Source organism: Pan troglodytes, chromosome 12, assembly GCF_028858775.2.
Source record: "Pan troglodytes isolate AG18354 chromosome 12, NHGRI_mPanTro3-v2.0_pri, whole genome shotgun sequence".
Classification (NCBI taxonomy): Eukaryota; Metazoa; Chordata; class Mammalia; order Primates; family Hominidae; genus Pan; species Pan troglodytes.
Genome location: NC_072410.2, coordinates 89,390,368 through 89,411,039, shown reverse-complemented (window position 1 = coordinate 89,411,039; position 20,672 = coordinate 89,390,368). Strand labels below are relative to the sequence as shown.

The 20,672-nt window shown below is 39.9% G+C and overlaps 1 protein-coding gene across 3 annotated transcripts in view; it reads left to right on the top strand.

Annotated features, from left to right (window-relative positions):
- RASGRP3 (RAS guanyl releasing protein 3) overlaps positions 1 to 20,672 on the top strand; it is a 158,172-nt gene that overhangs the window by 20,415 nt on the left and 117,085 nt on the right. For 2 of the 3 annotated variants that reach the window (XM_024354294.3, XM_009442280.5), the window contains exon 1: positions 9,894 to 10,137. The gene's annotated coding sequence lies outside the window, so the exon portion shown is untranslated. Of the gene's footprint in view, positions 1 to 9,893; positions 10,138 to 20,672 lie in introns of those variants that run through there. The other variant, XM_063789996.1, reaches the window with a different exon arrangement.

The window sequence follows — 20,672 nt, the reverse complement described above, 5'->3', positions numbered from 1 at the left end:
ACCCAACCCAATCTGAGTCCTGCCTTAAGAGTTTTCTCACTGGAGGTGGAATGAGGGGGCCCCATTCCTCTCTGTGAAGGCTGTGTGGTTGTGAGTCCAGAAGAGACCCATTTCTAGTGTCATGAAGAATCCAGTCTGAGTGTGAAGTAGAGATGAAAGCTAGAGGAAATGAGTCATGATGGTGCTCTGTGTTGGCTCCAGACATCCTAATGCTCCTCCACCTTTGTTCTCCTAAAGTTTAGTTAATGAGTTCATAAAATTCCCCTTTCTCATGTAAGCCAGTTAATTTGGGATGTCTTGTCCCTTGCAGCCATGAATTGTGACTGATTCATTTCATTAAAAAAAACTACCTCACTCTTGACATCTAACCCTCTGTCTACTACTAAAAGAAGCTGATCCTTGGCTGGGTGTGGTGGGATTACGCCTGTAATCCCAGCACTTTGGGAGGCTGAGGCGGGCGGATCACGAGGTCAGGAGATCGAGACCATCCTGGCTAACACAGTGAAACCCCGTCTCTACTAAAAATACAAATAATTAGCTGGATGTGGTGGCAGGCGCCTGTAGTCCCAGCTACTCGGGAGGCTGAGGCAGGAGAATGGCGTGAACCCAGGAGGCGGAGCTTGCAGTGAGCCGAGATTGCACCACTGCACTCCAACCTGGGTGACAGAGCGAGACTCACACACACACACACAAAGGTGATCCTTGATTATGTCAGTTATCTTGAATCACATTAGGGTCTCCGTTATAATTTTTCATGGGTAGGGACAGGTTCTGGGGATTTGGGTTCCCAGAAGTAAAAATCTTACTACCTTTTGTACTAACTCCCTTCATTCTGGGGAACCATGATGGTCTTTTGAGGACACAAAACATAAGGCAATATTCTCTATTGTTCTGTGAGCAAAACTGTGCAGCACCTTAAGTCTGTACAGATGCAGTATCAGAAGCAGCAAGGGATTGGTAGGTTGCTGACTAGAGCCATAGGGACTTCACTCTTCTCTCATTTTCAGTCCTCCTGCCCTGGACACCTGCCAACATTCCTTCTCAACTCTTGACTCCAGCAGTGAAGCACGTGGCCCAGCCTAAGTCAATCAGAACTTAATCCAGTCAAAGCCAGTTAGACTTTGGCTGGCCCTTCTGGAAATGTGGTGTTCTCTCTTCAACACTAGATCTGAATGTGAGAGGAGGGGTGGTTGGAGCTGCCATGACCATCTCTTGACTATGAACAGAGCCAGCCTGAGAATGACTAACATCCTTGGACCCGTTGCCTCAAGCTGCACGCAAAGTTTTTGTTTTCATTTGTAAGGGCACATTAAATAATGAGACCATAGATTTAATTAAATATGATAATAGTTAAAACCATGTTCAAGGTACAAATGTACCACCTCAAAGGACCAGATTCCTTATGATGACTCGGTCTGCATCATTTAAAACAAAGCAGAAATAAGCCTGCCCCCAAGCCCCATCTTTGAATTCCACATACATTATGGGCTAGATAGCTAAAGTAGCTGAAAAAGTCTCCTATCCTGCACATCAGAATAACAGAATAATAGGAACCGCTTGGCATGCTATTCTGATAGCAAGAGCGGGAGACCAATTGTCATCATTGTAGTTATAACCATTACAACAACTTATTGAAAGCTCTCGGGCTAGGAATTGTGCTGGTATATTGAATAGTTACCTTTAATGCTAAAACATAAGTACTGTTTTAATTTGTATTATAGATGAGGAAATTAATATAATATTAAGATGGTTTAAAGGTCACCCAGATGGTAAGAGGCAGTTTAATTTCAAGCCAGATTTGACTCCAAAACACATGTTCTTTCTACTTTTTCCATGCTTCCTTTCGTATTGCATGACTTGGCTGAGGTTCCACCCTAGCATACACAGTAAAAGAGATGTCTCGTCCACCAGATTGCTTAGTTTGATACCTTGGGAGACACCTTCATCAAACTTCTTGAACTCTTTCAGGCCATCTCCTCAATCCTGTTGGGTCACTGTGGCCCATCCAAAGTATTAACCGTGGCCCTCCAGAACTTCCAATGGCTCTGGATTTGGCATTTGTAAGATGCTTTTTTTTTTTTTTTTTTTTTTTTTTGAGACGGAGTCTCGCTCTGTCGCCCAGGCTGCAGTGCAGTGGCATGATCTTGGCTCACTGCAAGATCCGCCTTCCGGTTCATGCCATTCTCCTGCCTCAGCCTCCCGAGTAGCTGGGATTACAGGCGCCGGCCACCACGCCCGGCTAATTTTTTGTATTTTTAGTAGAGAGGGGGTTTCACCATGTTAGCCAGGATGGTCTCGATCTCCTGACCTCGTGATCCGCCTGCCTCGGCCTCCCAAAGTGCTGGGATTACAGGTGTGAGCCACCGTGCCCGACCTGATCTCATTTCTTAAACCAAACCCCCTGATTTTGATGTTTAGACTCAGTTCTTCTTCCTTTTTCGCGTACCTGACACGTCGTCATGTATTGGGTTTTTTAAATGGGCCATTCATCATACAAACAAAAAGTAGAATGGTGGTTGTCAGCAGCTACAGGGAGGGAACAAAGAGGAATTGTTGTTTCAAGGATATTGAGTTTCAGTTTTACAAGATGAAAAAAAAAAAAAAGTCCCAGATATCTGCTTCACAACAATGTGAATATATTTAACACTACTGAACTGTATACTTAGAAATGATTAAAATAGTACATTTTATGTTAGGTATATTTTACCACAATTTTTAAAATGCAAAAAAAATTTTTAATGCACTCGGGAAGAGAAATGGTCCCTCCATTCAGACCTTTTCTAGGAAACTCAAAATAAATTTGCTACTATTAGGACAAATTAGAACAGGCTTTAAGAAAGTTTACACCATAACATGTATTCCAGTATGGAACCTTGATGTTCACTACAGCTATAATCAGAATTCACTCAATACTGTTCCTTTGGGTACTCTGTTGTATTAGTTTAAAAGATGTGTTTTTACCTCTGGGTGACCCCAATGACACCTTATAATTGGCTCTCAAACTTCAGTGTACAATAAGAATCACAGGCTTATTATAAATGCGTATTCCAAGGCTTACCCTAGACCTACTAAACCAGCAATCTTCTGGTGCCGAGGCTCAGAATTCTCCATGTTCAATAAACTCTCTACATTACTCTTTTTTTTTTTCTTGAGATGGAGTCTCGCTCTGTCACCTAGGCTAGAGTACAGTGCTCAGAAATCTCCACGTTCAATAAACTCCCTACATTACTCTTTTTTTTTTTTTTTTTCTTGAGATGGAGTCTCACTCTGTCACCTAGGCTGGAGTACGGTGGCACGATCTCGGCTGCCTGCAACCTCCACTTCCTGGGTTCCAGTGATTCTTCTGCCTCAGCCTCCCAAGTAGCTGGGATTACAGATGCACACCACCACACCCAGCTAATTTTTTGTATTTTAGTAGAGACAAGGTATCACCATGTTGGCCACGATGGCCTTGATCTCCTGACCTTGTGATCCACCCGCCTTGGCCTCCCCAAGTGCTGGGATTACAGGCATGAGCCACCATGCCCGGCCCTCTCTACATTATTCTTATACAGGCTGTCATTGGACCATGACTTGAGAAATTCTGCTTTAGAAAGTATGCTTCTTTTGGGGGGAAAGGCCAAATGTTTAATTTTATTTCTTTTCTTATGGCTCAAGCTCAGAGCTTTGTACTTAGTAGGGACTTACATGGGGTTGAAAAAATACAGTTTATAAAAAAGAATTGTGCTGGCCTCATTGTCCAAATAAAATACAGTTTGTAGCATGTGGTTTCTTTCAGAATTAATTGCACATTAATACTTGATATTTGAGCAAGCTGTATATTAAGGAGCTACGACATGATACGAGTTCCAAGAATGTGACTTTAGTGCTTAGTGTTTTAAATCTAGACTCTTAGATGCTCTGATCTCATATAGCTCTAAAAAGTCATTTCCTTCTTAAACTTTTCGTCCTCTTCAGCCTCTAAATGGAAATTAAGCCTGCCTAGTTTCAACCTGATTTACAGCTTTTAATCTGTGTTCTTAATGAGGTATTAGAGAATATTTATAATGTCATCGTGTAGTCTGTCCACAGAAGAATAACTGTGAATATATGTTTAAAATTCCATATACTTTAGAACTTAATGTTTTGCCTGAAGAAAGAGCTCACTGATATATTGAGCAAGCGTTTGGATTCGCCTTATGTAGATTAAATTCATAATTTTATTTTTAACAGAGTCATTTACGTTTATGACATCACAAGGAAGTATAATGACAGTGTATCAGTTTCTACTTAGAAATAATAAGATAATTTGTTCTTCATGTTCTGGAAGATATTTGCCTGTCAGATAGGTGGCTAAAAAGATGACTTTGAAAGCCCTTTCTAATCCTGAGGGTGTGAGTTTACACTGCCAAAGTAACTTCTTGATGTACTCAATATTACTTGGATGTGAAATGTAGTTTGCTCCCCACATAGAACATAATTTTTAGCCCCAAATTTGCCTGTAAAAAGTGAAGTTTATAGTGGTTTTGTCTTGTGTATTTTTTATATGACATCATGCTTTAGAAATATAAACAAATGGAAAATCAAAAATTGGATCAGAGGGTAACACCGTAATGGATTTGACTTTTAACTTCTCTAGAGGACTGATCTATTAAATGTTATCTTTCTCCTCAGTATTGTTCTATAAAGATGTCAACAGTGACACACTGGTTATCACAGCACTTTGTATGAATACAGCCAGAATTTGTGGCATTCCAGAATGTCTTGAGAGGCTTGGAAAGGAAGGTCTGAGGTCACAGAAGCTTAGCACTGAAAGGACCTCAAAGATAGAGCATGAGGACATTTAGGTCCCTGAGTTGCTCAAGCGTGTGTAACGGTAGAGAGATGCCCTGATCTTTCTCAAGGCAGTGCACTTCCCACTGGTTTGAAAGAAGAAAACTTAAGTTGTTTTGTCTATTTTACCTTTGGGTAGCACTGTCCCTAACTGTCCTATATTAACCACCTGGTGTATGATGTCTACTTTCTTTTTTGTTTGTTTGTTTGCTTGTTTTTTTGAGACGGAGTCTTGCTCTGTCGCTCAGGCTGGAGTGCAGTGGCGCGATCTCAGCTCACTGCAAGCTCCGCCTCCCGGGTTCACACCATTCTCCTGCCTCAGCCTCCCAGGTAGCTGGGACTACAGGTGCCCATCACCACGCCCAGCTAATTTTTTGCATTTTTAGTAGAGATGGGGTTCCACTGTGTTAGCCAGGATGGTCTGTATAATGTCTACTTTCTTCTTTCTGGGTCAGTCATCCATTGTGTCAGACAGAAAACAGGGGGCCCTCACAATCCCACTCTTGGTAGTCACAGCCTTGATCCCTCACCTGATCACAGGAAGGACTTGTGACTTGCTTCTAGCCAGCTGAATGCAGCAAAGGTGAGTTGAGTGTCCAGGATCACATGTACATGATTACCTTTCATAAGACTGCAAATCATCTTGATAGGAGCTCCTCTCCTATAGCTGGCTTAGCCAGACATGGATTAGCTGGGTCACTGCCTCATGGTCTTAAAAGGCTGCAAGAAGGTATTAGCTGGAACTTTGGTCATCTGAGGCTCGACTGGGGAATGATGTGCTTCCAAGCTCATGTGGTTATTGGCAACGTTCAATTCCTTGCAGGCTGTCAAACTAAAGGGCTTCAGTTTCTTGGTGGCTGTTGGAGGGAAGCTACCCTCAGTTCTTTACCAAGTGGTCTTCTTCATAGGCAGCTGGCTTCTTCAGTGGCAGCAACGAAGAGAGATTTTCTTGGTCATTCTGAATACTCGGTTGTTTTTAACTTGCTTCATCTAACCAGTGTGAATTTGCACCCTACAATTTGTTAGAATTATAAAGCTGATGGTTGTGTTCACCTTGCCAGTCTTAATATAAACTCAATTGCGTAATTATGTGTTTCAGGGGAGTATGGAGTATATTGACCCCATTGTGAGTTTGAACTAATCTATTGTATAAGTAAGGAACCTGTATAGACTATTAATTCAGTAAGCAACCTACTGCTTGGCTTTTTACTCGACTACAGTGACTGCCAAAATGAAAAGTTTAATTGTTGTTGGATAAATCAGTTCCATTGCCCTGCTCTCTCCCCTCGTTTCTTCCTTCCTTCCTTACAAATACTGCACACAATCAGCTAATATTTAGGTGCGCGTGCTGTCGGCGCCCATGGCAGTTCCTTTTGCCTTCAGATGGGTGCCATGAGCTGTCTCTACCACGGTCTGTTTTGTTTCCTGTGTATTTTACTCCCAGTGATGGTTTTGCTTCTTCTTTGCCTCCAAAGCTTCACAAACAACCTTAGCGTTGAGTCCAAAGGCATTTCCCAAAGGAATATACAACTAGCAGAAACAGCAAAATGAGAGTCTACGTTTCAGAATTAGTAGGAAAACTTTTACCATAACACCAATTAGAATTTCCTTTAGTTATTATGACATCAGATTTTAGCTTCAACAAAACTGAACGAGCTCTAGATTTTATTATCGGCGAGTCTCAAGTTGTCTTTTTTGTTGTTGTTGTTGTTACACAAAAACTCATGCTGTTTTATTTTAGGTGCATGGCAGAGTGACAGAATACCAACAGAAACCAAAGTCTAGTGCAGGGAAGGCAGTCTGGTTTAGATTTTCCAACTGAACTTTACCAAGGCTGGGCTTCTCTTGGGAGATATTGTGCACTGTTTTATTTGTGCCAAGAGTTTTGTAATTTGCAAGGTAACTTTAACATTATGTTTGCTGAGAATCAGTCTAAATAAACTACTGATGAACACAAATCAACTTCAATTAAATTAATGGAAAAGCTTTTTTTCTATCCCACTAAGTCTTCTAGCTCTTTCAAAGAGTTGGTAACTCTTATATTTTATTTTTAAGATGGAGAAGTCCTTCCTAACTTTCAACCACCTTTTCATTATTCCTGCTGTGATTTAGAGAGCCATCCTTAACCTGTGTTCTTTTGAGTGGTTATTCTAGCAGTTTTGACTTATTTTCATTAGTACGATGCAACAATTCAAGTCAAAGGAACACAGTTCATAGCCCACAATTTGGTCATTATCTAGAGCTTCTGCACTTTGGGGATAAAGATAAGCTATTATTAAAAATACCTATGGGACATACAGGCTCAGATGCATAAGTGCATTCATCTCAGTTAAGCAATAATATGCAGACTCTTTTTTGCGTTTTCTTTGAGAACTTTTGCTTAGGTTTTTTCTATATTTTATATATTGAAAACTTTTTAAGGGACTTCAATTTTAAAAAACCGTATTTTCCTCCACTGACAGAACCAAAATAATTGAAGAATGTCACACATTATCTTTCCTAACAAGGCCTTTGACTTTTTCCCACTATGCCTTTTGAGAGAGTCTGTCATTAATTTTAGATTAAGAATACAGAGCCTTGTTGTTCCCGTAGACGTTTGAATGATTCGTTTCTAGAGATGGGCAATACGGGGAGTTCTGTGACGTTGTTCTTTTTGACAAGTAAAATACTTCCCCACAAAAAATAGAAGGAATATTTCCAGAGGACAATGAAAGAAGCCTAGTAAATGTACTTGGAGTTTCTTAGAAGCATTCATTCTTCTCACATGGGAGCACGGTTTGCTCTCAAAAACATATTACCCCATTGCCAGCCATTTTCTTGCCAAAGTCAACTCATGTACTTTCTAGCTCTTTCAATACACTGCAGCTGTTATATCCTGAGCACCATGGACTTCCTTCTTCCTTTCTGCTATTACAAGGAAGTCATTCACCTCTCTTTTTCTTTTTTTCTCTCTCCCTCTTTTTTTTCTCTCTCCCCCCCATTCTGTCTCTCTCTTTCTCTCTGAAGAAACATTTTCCTCCCAATCTGTACTTAGGATGTGGACACCCTTACTTTTTCCTTATCAGCTCTGGCTTGAGCTCATTGTTCAACCTATTGCTTCTATTATACGGGGGCCTAGTATGAAACGCAAGCATGGACAAGAAATGGCTGGGTTTCAAAACAATAATCAAATCACTAAACAAAAATAGGGGCTGGGGGCCGGGCGCGGTGGCTCACACCTGTAATCCCAGCACTTGGGGAGGCCGAGGCGGGTGGATCACCTGAGGTCAGGAGTTCAGGACCAGCCTGGCCAACATGGTGAAACTCCATATCTACTAAAAATACAAAAATTAGCCGGGCGTGGTGGCACATGCCTGTAATCCCAGCTACTTGGGAGGCTGAGGCAGGAGAATTGCTTGAACCTGGGAGGCGGAGGTTGCAGTGAGCCAACATCGCACCACTGCACTCCAGCTTGGGTGACAGAGCAAGACTCTGTCTCAAACAAACAAACAAAAAAAGTGGGGGCTGGGACATTGTATTTCCATTAGAAGCTTCATTTCTTCACTGTTTACTTTGGTTTTGTTTCAGACAACTTATAATTTTCAGATATAGCTGTTAGTAAAATTTGCTTAGAATTTATCTATATGTAGGATGACTCTTCACCATGTGTGAGTGCTGTTGTCTCTCTCTTAAATACTATCCTTTTGTTTTTTTCCACTGCTTTTGCCTCACATTAGGTAGCTTCTCCAAGTAATTAGGAAATTAGTGTGTCTTCTTAACATTAGATCTAAAAACTCTTCTAGTCATCTAGATGGAGGTTACCAGCTTAAAAAGCATATACATTATTTTCTGATTCTTACATTAAAAAAATCTACTCTTAAATTCCTTTTTGAAGGGATATTAATAAACATGCACACAAAGTAATTATGTAGATCCATGTTTCTCCTATTTAGTGAGCATCAGAATCACCTGAAGTTAATCATCTGAGCCCCAGCCCCAGAGGTTCTGATCCAGGGTTGCTGATGCTACTGGTCCTTGGACCACTTCTTTTTGTCTTTTTTTTTTTTTTTTTAATTAAAAAAATTTTTTTAGACGGAGTCTCGCTCTGTTGCCAGACTAGAGTGCAGCGGCATAATCTCAGCCCACTGCAACCTCCGCCTCCTGGGTTCATGCCATTCTCCTGCCTCAGCCTCCCAAGTAGCTGGGATTGCAGGTGCATGCCACCATGCCCAGCTAATTTTTGTATTTTTAGTAGAGTCAGGGTTTCACCATGTTGGCCAGGATGGTCTCCATCTCTTGACCTCGTGATTCGTCCACCTCGGCCTCCCAAAATGCTGGGATTATAGGCGTGAGCCACCGCGCCTGGCCGGTCCTTGGACCACTCTTTAAGTAGCCCCTCCTACGGAGAAATTCCTTGTGCTTCTTCTCAAAGTGTTACTCACGTAAAGAGCAGCTAAAACAAACACTTACTGGGTGGCTAAAACAAACACTGTTGACAGACAGTAAGTGTAGAATGACAGAGTAAGGGAGGGAGGTGACAGATAAATAGATGACTGTTAGATAACAAATCAATACACAGACATCTAATAGAATTATATGAAGGACCTTAAGTAATAACAGTTTTAAAAATTGTCTTTAAAATTAATGTTTTTAAAGCATGGCATACACAGTATAATATTTGAAAGGGAAAAAAATATGTATGTCACAAATTAAACTGTCCCTTCATTCCAGACATACACTCCCACCTTGAAGAATCAACCATATTTAAGTGTCTATAGGATATGACAACTTATAGTAAAACTGAGACCATAGGAAATTAAAGAAAACGTTGACTATGGTGCACAGACCAAAGCTGAATTATTTGAGGCCAAATTTTTAGTTTGTTTGTTGGTATTCATTTGAAAGAAGCACACATGCACTCATACACCTAAGGCTGCTTTCTGAAATCAAATACATTTCCTGCCTTCTTCTTTCCTCAGTACTCTTACCACCAGCCTATTTATAGCCCAGGAAAGGAAAAAGCTCCACTGGAGGCAGGAAAACTAAGTTCGGAAAGAATAGGAGGAAGTCTGCCTGCCATTTAGCCAAACAACCTTTAATTCATTGAGCTCAAAGCTTAGCAGCTTCAATGTTGTTGTTAGGCATAAACAGCTTGCAAATTTCAGTTTTTTTTCTCTCCTCACTTTTGAACTAGATTTGGGCAATGGAGGTGATGACAGCATTTTAGAAGACAGAACAAGAATTCTAGGTGTTTAGGCACGTTGAAGAGAAACTTGCTAGAGGTGATGAAGTGGAAAGAAAAAGACGATTCACTATAGGGATGAACATTATTGCAGTTCTGCAAAGGTAAGTGTCATTTAAAAATCTGTCTGTTGTTGCGTCTTAATGCACTTCATGAACTATGGATATTAGCCACAGACAATGGATATGATTTGAGGTCCGATCCTCATGTAACTTTTCAATACGCTTTGCTCATATCTCTGAAGAAATGTAGAAATCAACCTTGGTTATGACATCTTCAGGTTTTTACAATAAATATTTTTAAAAGTTGTTTCTTGACAATAACTTTACAAACTTTCTTCAGTTTCATTATTATCAGGGGTTTAGATAGTATAAATAATTTCATTGATGATCACCTTTAAAAATAGATTTTTGATATTTGTCTGCTTGTCTGCCCTTTTCAAATTGCTGATTAATAATCCACCTACAATTTATTTGATGAATAATAGTTTAGAATACTTTTAATAAATAGGCCTTCAAGCAGAAATGGACAATTGTATAAAAGTTATATATAAAATTTAAATTTTGTATAAAATTAAGCAAAGATAAAAAAATTTTAATACAGGTTTTTTGTCTTGAACATTCATTTTTCAGAAAATGGAGAATCTTCTAGAACCACAAAAAACAGCACTGAATAGTTTCCAGTGATAGAAAGTGTTCATAGTAGTTATGTAGATTTAAATTATTATTTCCAAACATTCGTTCATTATGTTTTGAGTACCTTGAAAAATGTCACTGGGTTTGGAAATGGTAAGGTTGAAAGGAAATGGATGAAATCCAAGAACAGTTGATGTTGCCCACAAAAACTTGGAAAGCTACTAGGGACATTCCAAATTCTTTTAACATTCTTTGCCATTAAACAAGCACATTTGTTTAAATGATGCACCATATTTGCATCCGCTGCTGATAATAACCACATTTGTGTCTTGGAGTAACTTGATTAATGTTACCACAATGACTAACAGAGGAATACGGTTCTGGTGGATTATTGAAAAGGAAGAGCAGAAGGAAATGTGTGGCTGTTATTTCTTTTGCCCTATCCCTGTTTGAGATTGGGATGTTTAGAATCTGTCCCAAGAAGATAGCAAAGCTGGAAGCCAGAAAAGCAGAACCAGCTAGAACCGGCACAGGAGGCCAGGACTCGGCTCAGGCTCAGTGTGGATCCCACTGGCCGTCTTCTTTCCTGGGAGAATTTAAGGGTTATTTTTTACTGATTAGAAAATTATAATTCCATGGAAACTGTTAGAAAGTATAATATGTTTGAATAGAAAGAGCATGATTTCTTAGCTGAACTTAAGTGGTTAAAAAATAAAAAGAGAGGGAAATGAAATTAATCTGAATAAATATGATAGATCTGAAGAAACAAATAAACAAACCCTCAGCATTTATTTTCAGGACATTCCAGTGCTGCAAAGTCAGTTCTGAGTCCACTTTAGATCTTCCACAGAGTGGAATCTAAGGTGACTTAATTAATTGCCACGCCACATGGCTCTAATTACAGCAATGTTGCTTACAGCAATTCTGATTTCTGATCATGTTGAACTCATTTCCCTTAGAGTTTCAAAACAACGTTCACATTTGACACATTCACATGTTTACATTATGAGAATGAAAATGTTTTAACTGTATGTAAGGTTTAAGAAAGATAAAATTATGAGTTAGATGTATTATTTCAAGAATATATTTTTTCACTTGTAAAAGGCTCATTGCTGGTCATTGGTTTCCAGATGACCATAGATTTATAAATGTATTCATGGGGCCAGGCGTGGTGGCTCACGCCTGTAATCCCAGCACTTTGGGAGACCGAGGCGGGTGGATCACCTGAGGTTGGGAGTTTGAGATCAGCCTGGCTAACAGGGTGAAACCCCGTCTCTACTAAATATACAAAATTAGCTGGGCGTGGTGGCACATGCCTGTAATCCTTGCTACTTGGGAGGCTGAGGCAGAAGAATCACTTGAACCCAGGAGGTGGAGGTTGCAGTGAGCCGGGATTGCGCCACTGCACTCCAGCCTGGGCAACGGAGTGAGACTCCATCGCCAAAAAAAAAAAAAAAAAAAATTGTATTCATGAAATGCCAGGTATTTAAAATACAGTTCTTAGAAATTGCTTAATAGTTCTACAGTAGTTCTACAGATTGTTTTATGTATCTACAAGTTGCTGAGAACATTTTAAGTTAGAGTTAGCTAATTTTGAAAAAAATTATCAATTTTTTAGCTTTTTAATTAATTACATAGAAATGTATTGCCTTATTTCCAGAACAACTCCTACAATCACCATGTGTTTACAGTTTACATAATAATAGAGCCAACCCTGGCCTTCACATTTAAATACAAGTAAAATCAGGTTACTGAAGAGACCATATGAAGCAGCAAGAAATTTAGATGTCACCAAATACAATGTACAACTTGGGGGATGTGTTGAAGAGGGATGTGGGAGAAGCATGCCAAGGTCTTCTTCTTCAGATTGGAAACTACACCCACCTGCTATCTGGCCTGATGCTGGGTAGGGTAGAGGGGTATTGCACGATGATTCTTGTGTATTTACAGGCACCTTGAATTCAGACAATTGGCTTTTGGAGACTTTTCTCCTACTGTCTCATCCTGTATTACAGGTCTACAAGCAGCACCACACCATGAACACCTATTTATTAAGTTTTCTAACTTACAATATAATCTCTATCCTTGAAAAACTCAAGTTGAAAAAAGGGAAGTATACAGGACACAAAGCATCCTATATGTGGAGCCAAATTAATGATGTAGATAATGAGTGCCACCTAAGGAAGACCTGATCCAGACGGGCTTCATGGAGGCCTGAGGCTGAGTTGGGTCTTGGTAAGCGGGAGGAGAGCTGATGGATGAGGGAGATGAGGACATCTAAGATAAGAATGGAGCTGTGAGCATGAGCAGCGACAGGAATGGCCTTCCTGCGCCCAAGGAATAGGGCTGTCAGATGAAATACAGGTTGCCCAGTTCAATGTGAATTTCAGATAAACAACAAACACTTTTTTAGTCTAAGTGTGCCCTACTGCATGACTGTGTATGAGACTTAGTGCATGGGACCTACTTATACGAAAATAGTATTTGCTGTTTATCAGAAACTCACACTTAGCTGGGGGCCCTGTATTCTGATTTCCCAAATCTGGCAACTCTTCAAGGGAACTGAGAGTCAGCCAGCTTGACAGCAGCAGAGGGAATGAGCCTATGGAGCAGGAAAGAAGTGCCTGGAGGAGGCGGGTTCAGAAGGTGGTGGGACTTTAATGGTGAACTAAGGAGTCAAGAATTTAAAGACACCTGGGGCTGATGAGAAGTTCTGAAAAGGGAAATGGCGTGCATAAGGTCTGCCGGTTGGAGGCAGAACTTGCTGGGGGAGAGATCAGGGCGCCGAGGCCTGGGTTCTGATGAAGACAGAGAGAAAGAAGCCCAATGGAGACACATCTGAGAACAAATTGACGCGTTTTGCAAACTAATTGGGTATGGTTTTAGGAGGAGAGAATGTGTTCAAGAGGTTGTTATGTTTTATGGCTCCATTCAAAGAAATGGCCAAAGAGACAGCAGCAGGTCAGGGAGTTAGTGAGAGGGATGAGGATTTTGGTTTCAAACACAGGAAATTTGAGGGAATGATGGAATAGTCAGATAGAAATAGTAAGCGAACAGCTGAGAATGGAAAACAGCTTAGGAGGGAGGTGAGAACTGGAAATAAAAACGACAACATTTATTAAGCACTTACTCTATGTCAAGCCTTTTATCTCCATTATCTCCTTTTGCCTCTGCAACCATCTGTCGGCAGGTTCCATTGCCAGCCACATTTTGTAGTTGAGAAAAGTGAGGTCAGAGAGATTAAGTAACATGTCCATGATCACATCATTAATGAGAGGCAGATGGAAAATGGAACCACCATGTGTAGGGGCCAAAGCCCTCACAACTGAGACTCATATACAGAATGTTGAGCCTCTGGCTCTAGATTCACTCTCTCCATCTGCAAAGAGCTAAGGGCGCCAGTTGCTCATGCTAGAACCCAGTTTTTAGCCAGGTTCCAGGTCTTCTATTCTTCGTAACTTTGATGGCCCTCGTAGAATTCTCCATCTTTTGGTTACTCTCTCTGAGAAAATGGAAATCATTTATACCCAGAGGTTTTCCTTATTTATTAACCTCCTGAATCGTTTTTCCCCTTAGTGGCTCATTTTAAATTTTCCCTTGGTCATCTGGTGAAATAAAGATTATGATGAAGAATCTATAATCTCATATAGTTACTTTTTTTGTATGACATGTGTGGCTAAAACATACTTATTTTACAAAAATCCCGAATACAATACAATTTTATTAAATTTCATCTTGAGGTTGGACATTAGATCTCCAAACTTGTTTTTTTTTTTTTTTTCTTCTTCAAGACAAGGTCCCCCTCTATCACCCAGGCTGGAATGCAGTGGCACAACCTCGGCTTGCTGCAGCCTCCACCTCCAGGGCTCAAGTGATCCTTGTGCCTCGGCCTCCCAAATAGCTAGGACTGCAGGAACACGCCACTGCACCCACTAATTTTTGTATTTTTTAGTAGAAACAGGGTTTCACCATGTTGCCAAGTTGGTCTTGAACTCCTGACCTCAAGTGATCCTCCTGCCTCGGCCTCCTGAAGTGCTGCGGTTACAGGTGTGAGCCACGGCACCCGGCCTCCAAACTTGTTGTTTAGTGTCTGCTATTTTGTATCCTTTGACTTTTATGTCCCCATTTCCCTTTCCCCCCTCCTCCCACCCTTAGTGGCCACTGTTTCATTCTGTATCTCTGTGTTTTAGGGTTCAAAAAATATTCCACTTATAAATGAGATCGTGCAATTTTTAGAAAAAGGTTATGCTGAAGAGAAAAGACCAAAGGTGTCAACCTCCTCTCCTTGTCCCTGGCTGCTCTCTAGTGGCAATACCAGAAAACAACGCTCAGCCCAGAGACAGCAGAGCCAGGCACTAGAAGCAAGCTCCTTAGGAATCTCTAAATAGCAAATTCAAGAAGGCTAGTTGTGCTAGGAAATTCTGGAAGAAGACTCCATGGAATTACATACACCCTTACAGCTTGTTGGCCTGAAAGGCATTTTGAATAGAACAGTTTTAGATTTATCTTAAACTTTCTAATCATTAAAAATACTTCACCTGTTTACCATTTTAGGCAGGCACATATGTTTGGCTACTAAACTTTCAATGCACATACGTGCCTTTTTATTAAGATTTCCTAGATCTTTGATTCTAAATATTTACTTCAAAATACACAATATATTTTTTAGTAAAAAGCAAAAAGTCTATCTTTTAGGGATCTATTCTTAAAAACATCATAAATTCAGACAATAATGCGTGTGTAAAAGACTCTATTCATAACAGATACATTTTGTAACTAACCTAAATATAAAGGGAATTATTAAATAACATTCCACAATATGAAATTTTATACAGACATTAAATTACACTATAATATTTAATGACATTGGAAACTATTCATAGTAAAGGTTAAGTGAACATTTACACTTACATTCAGTGAATGTAAGAAGTCTACAAAATTATATATATAGTGTGACCCCATTTGCTTAAAAAATATATATGTACATATGAAAAAAGAAGTAAGAGCTAAAAAGTCATACACCAACTGTTAACAATAGAAATTTCTTAGCCTGGCCAATATGGTGAAACTCTGTCTCTACTAAAAATACAAAACTTAGCCAGGCGTGATGGCATGTGCCTGTAGTCCCAGCTACTCAGGAGGCTAAGCCAGGAGAATTGCTTGAACCCAAGAGGCGGAGGTTGCAGTGAGCCAAGATCGCGCCGCTGCACTCCAGCCTGGGTGACAGAGCGAGACTACGTCTCGAAAAAAAATTTCTGGTTGGTGGGGTAATGGTGATTTTGATTTTCTACTTTGTCTCCAGGATAAATAAGCATGTACTACTTTTATAATCGGGAACAAAACCCAGTATGTTTTCAAAATGTACAGAGCTAAGTCTCTGTTCTGATTTCTTGCTGTCATGGCTGACAATATGTTCATGCTAATTCATTGCCATTGACGGCCTCTCCTCCAAGTAAAGGGCTATATCCTGTTTGTGACAGCATAATCCATTGTAATGGAAAAGATTATGATGCACTGGCCTGTTCTATGACTTCACTGCATTCATCAGCAACAGGAAACAAAGACATGCGCTTTTTTCATAATTGTTTTAGTAATAATTGACAATTGGAGGAAATGAATGGCAGAAAACAATTATGGGCAGACAAGATGGTCAGCAAATCAAACTGGGAAATGCAGGGGAGCCCGTCTCAGCTTTATTCATGAAGCGATTTCAGAACATTACAAAGATATTATTGTTTTGTTCTCCTACAGAAATCACTATTGTTTTTTTTTTTTCTTTCTTTTTTACCAGCAGTTACACAATTCTTTGCTGGCAGCAATGACTTCCAATGTGTTTTTAATTCAGTAATCCGGTAATCCCACAACAGGGATTTGGTGCTGAACTTTTTATGTTTATTAATATTCAGGGTCAGTGTGAACGCCTCCCTGTGCACATAGCTAGTAAAATGCACAGCGATATTGCTGTGACTTTTCTTGCCTCTGAATAACTCCCTGTTGCCCAGACATAGAATCTTAAAAGTGTTTCTTTCTATTACATTTATAAATAGCAAATTCATGTTTCTATTTTTTAAATTGTCCCTAGTCTTCATTTTAATAGCAATGGGCAGGAGAATAAAACAACAAAAACTCAAAACAAGTGAATTAATGATTCAATATCTAGTTTCCATGCCATGAAATGGGCACATCCCTTAGATGAAAATGAGGGATGTGTTATCAATTAGGAAACAGTTAAGTAAGGCAGGTATTATGCTGTGGTAACATTTATTTATTTCTCTTAGCGGCCTGTGTTCATAGTTGTCTTGTTGGGTATTACTAGAATTCTTTGGATGGGGAAACTAAACATGTGTGGGCTGTTACATCACTCCAAGTCATACTCTTCTCTGGTTAGCCTGATGTGGAGTAAAATTCGGCAGCAGCTCTGACTTCCAGTTTTAAAGACTACTTACTGCTTTTACTATTTATTATGGAACACCCTACGGCACAGTCCTATAGAAATACATACCTGTAATCCCAACAATTTGGGTGGCAGAGGCTGGAAGATCACTTGAACCCCGGTGACCAGCCTGGGCAACATAGTGAGATCCTGTCTCTAAAAAAAAAAAAAAAAAAAAAAAAAGCTGGGCATGGTGGTATGTGCTTATAGTCCTAGATATTCAGGAGGCTGAGTTGGCAACATTGTTTGAGCCCAGTTGTTCAAGTCTACAGTGAGCTATGATCACACCACTGCACTCCAGCCAGGGCAACAAAGTGAGACCCTGTCTCAAAAAAATTAAAAAAATAAAGTAAAATAAAAAATAAAATATAAATAAAATGTGAGCCACCAATGTGACCTACATAGTTCATTTTACATTTTCTAGTGACCACATTTTAAAAAATAAAAAGAAACAGATAAAATGAATTTTAATATCATAGTTTAAGGAGTGGGGGATAGTGCCTTACACCTGTAATCCCAGTGTTTTGGGAGGCAAAGGTGGGAGGATTGCTTGAGGTCAGGATTTCAAGAACAGCCTGGGCAGCATGGCAAGACCCTGTCTCTACAAAAAAAATTTTAAACATTAGCTGGGCATGGTGGTGCATGCCTTGCAGTCCTAGCTACTCAGGGGACTGAGGTGAGAGGATTGCTTGAGCCCAGTAGTTCGAGGATGCAGTGAACTATGACTGCACCACTCACTGCACTCCAGCATGGGCAATAGCAAGACCCTTTCTAAAATAATAATAATAATATAGTTGACTTCACCAAATATATCCAAGATAACATTTCAACATGCACCCAATATAAAAAACCACTAATAAAAATTTTATATTCCCTTTTTGTAATAAGTCATTGAAACCCAGTGTGTATTTTATGCTTACTGCATGTCTCAACTCAGACTAGCCTCATTTCAAGTTGATAGCTTCAGGTGCCTAGTGGCTACTGTATAAGACAGTGCAAATCTAAACAGAAGAGCTACGGTGCCACCCACAGCTACATAAATAATGTGAAATTTAGACTATGAGATATTGCTACCTTTTCTGTACTCACAGTCATCTCCATTCTGAAACATTGAGCTGAACATTCTATATCAAGTAAAATTGAATAGTTGAATAGCAAGCCAAGGACTGGCAGTTTTGGAGATTTGGCTTATTAGAATGATTCAGCTCTTCACCTGGGCTGGGTAACTATGGATTCCTCAGTTGAGAATTAGGGCAATAGAAGTTTTTTTTTTAAAACATTATCCAAATTTGAAATCTGGATGATATGCTTGTAAAAGACTTTATCATAATGTTTTCAAGTGAATTTAGGTATAGGGATAGATTCAATTACACAGCCTAAAATCGAGTTCCAAAAACCATTATAGACGTTATGCTCCTAATAGTGCCTACAACTTAGTACAAAGAAATAAATCTTTAGCAATGAAAACACACGCAAGTGCACATGCACACACGCACATACTTCCAACATTGTGACCACTTGCTGATGTCTTTTCTGCATTTTGCATTGTCTTATTTGAAGGATAGGAAGTATGCTATAATAATCTTCTATAACTACTATGCCTTGGGGACTCTCATGCCAGTCAGCTGGGGTGATAAAGATAGCTTCTGTGTGCTAAATACGGAGATACAAAAATAGAACTGGTGGAAGTGGATAAAATCAGAAGACACTGTAGGTTCTTATGGCCCCACCAATGGCAGAGACCTGGAAACATAGGTCTCTGAAATCCTGGCAGTGAGTTGCAGCCAACTGGAATGATCATATTTTTGGTTCTTGTCTTATTCCATGAGGGTTTGGTTATGAAACTAGAGTTTAACCAGTCAGAAAATTCTGAAATCAAAATAAAAGTTAAAGACATATATAAATAATGACCATTCATTGCAAGATTTACAAATTGGTAATGGTCCAAAAGTTTGTTTTTAATAATTTTCTTGGCCCTCTGAATTCACTTTACATTTTCCCCATAGAAACAAAGTTATAAATAGTGACTGCATACTGCACCTAAAATGCCACATATCTACAACGAAATTATTACAATGTATTTATAATATATTATTTATTCTAAACATGTATGCATTTGAAATTATTCAATGAAATCTAACTATTAATGTATTATTTCTACATTAATACATTATATCATATTAATAGGCTAATAATTATATCACATTAATATATTAATAATATGTTAATTAACCAAACAGAAAAAGTATATACTGGCTCAACAAAACCACCTTGAATTCAAAGCAACAAACACAAGTAAAGAATCCAGGAAGTGCCAGGTGCTGTACTAGAGTCAGGGACAAACATAAGAGATAAATCATATTTATCTTGTGTCTTAATATTGGAGGAAAAGCAAATTTACCAAAGAAAAATGAGGAAGTAGATGGAATTCTTTTTTTTTAAAGGGGACTGCCTTATCTAAGTGACCCTTAGGTAAAGAGACCTTTTTTAGGCTTTTATGTCTAATTTTACTGTTAAACTTTGTGCTTGCCTTTTCCTGAAGGACAAAGTACGACTAGCGCTGCTGTTAATGTGTAGCCATACTTTTTTGTTGGTTCCCAAATAGGGTAGTTTTGTTCGTTTGTTTGTTTGTTTTGTTTTTGAGACGGAGTCTCGCTCTGTCGCCCAGGCTGGAGTGCAGTGGTGCAATCTTGGCTCACTGCAAGCTCCGCCCCTTGGGTTCACGTTTCTCCTGCCTCAGCCTCCCGAGTAGCTGGGACTACAGGCACCCGCCACCACGCCGGGCTAATTTTTTTGTATTTTTAGTGGAGATGGGGTTTCACCATGTTAGCCAGGATGGTCTCGATCTCCTGACCTCATGATCCACCCGCCTCGGCCTCCCAAAGTGCTGGGATTACAGGCGTGAGCCACCCACACCCGGCCCAAGTAGGGCAATTTTTTTTGGAAATTTTTTGGATTTTTTTTTTTGGTTCCCAAATAGGGTGAGATTTTTGTGAAGTAACACTTGGCTAAGAAGTAGAAGAGAGGAAAGTGAAGAGAATGGTTAGAATTAAATACGCAGGCACATGAGAATTGTGCATGATTGTCCAGTTCTCCTGGGAGAAAGGGTGAGGAAGAGTAGAGACTGAGCCTCAAGGAATGATCCTCAACAGCCTCTAGGATGCGGAAAAGGAAGGGAGGGAATGTGTGCAATTTCACATTCAAATTGCACATACAAATTTCCGAGTCAGTTAAAGAAAAATCTCTTGGTGAGTGCCATTAACTGTTGGATCCTGCAGAGACTACCATTAAAAAAAAAAATATCACTAGAAAATGAGGAAGGACTGGGCCGGGTGCGGTGGCTCACGCCTGTAATCCCAGCACTTTGGGAGGCCGAGGCGGGTGCATTACGAGGTCAGGAGATGGAAACCATCCTGGCTAACGCCGTGAAACCCCGTCTCTGCTAAAAATACAAAAAATTAGCCAGGTGTTGGTGGCGGGTGCCTGTAGTCACAGCTACCCGGGAGGCTGAGGCAGGAGAATGGCGTGAACCTACACTCCAGCCTGGGCGACAGAGCGAGACTCCGTCTCA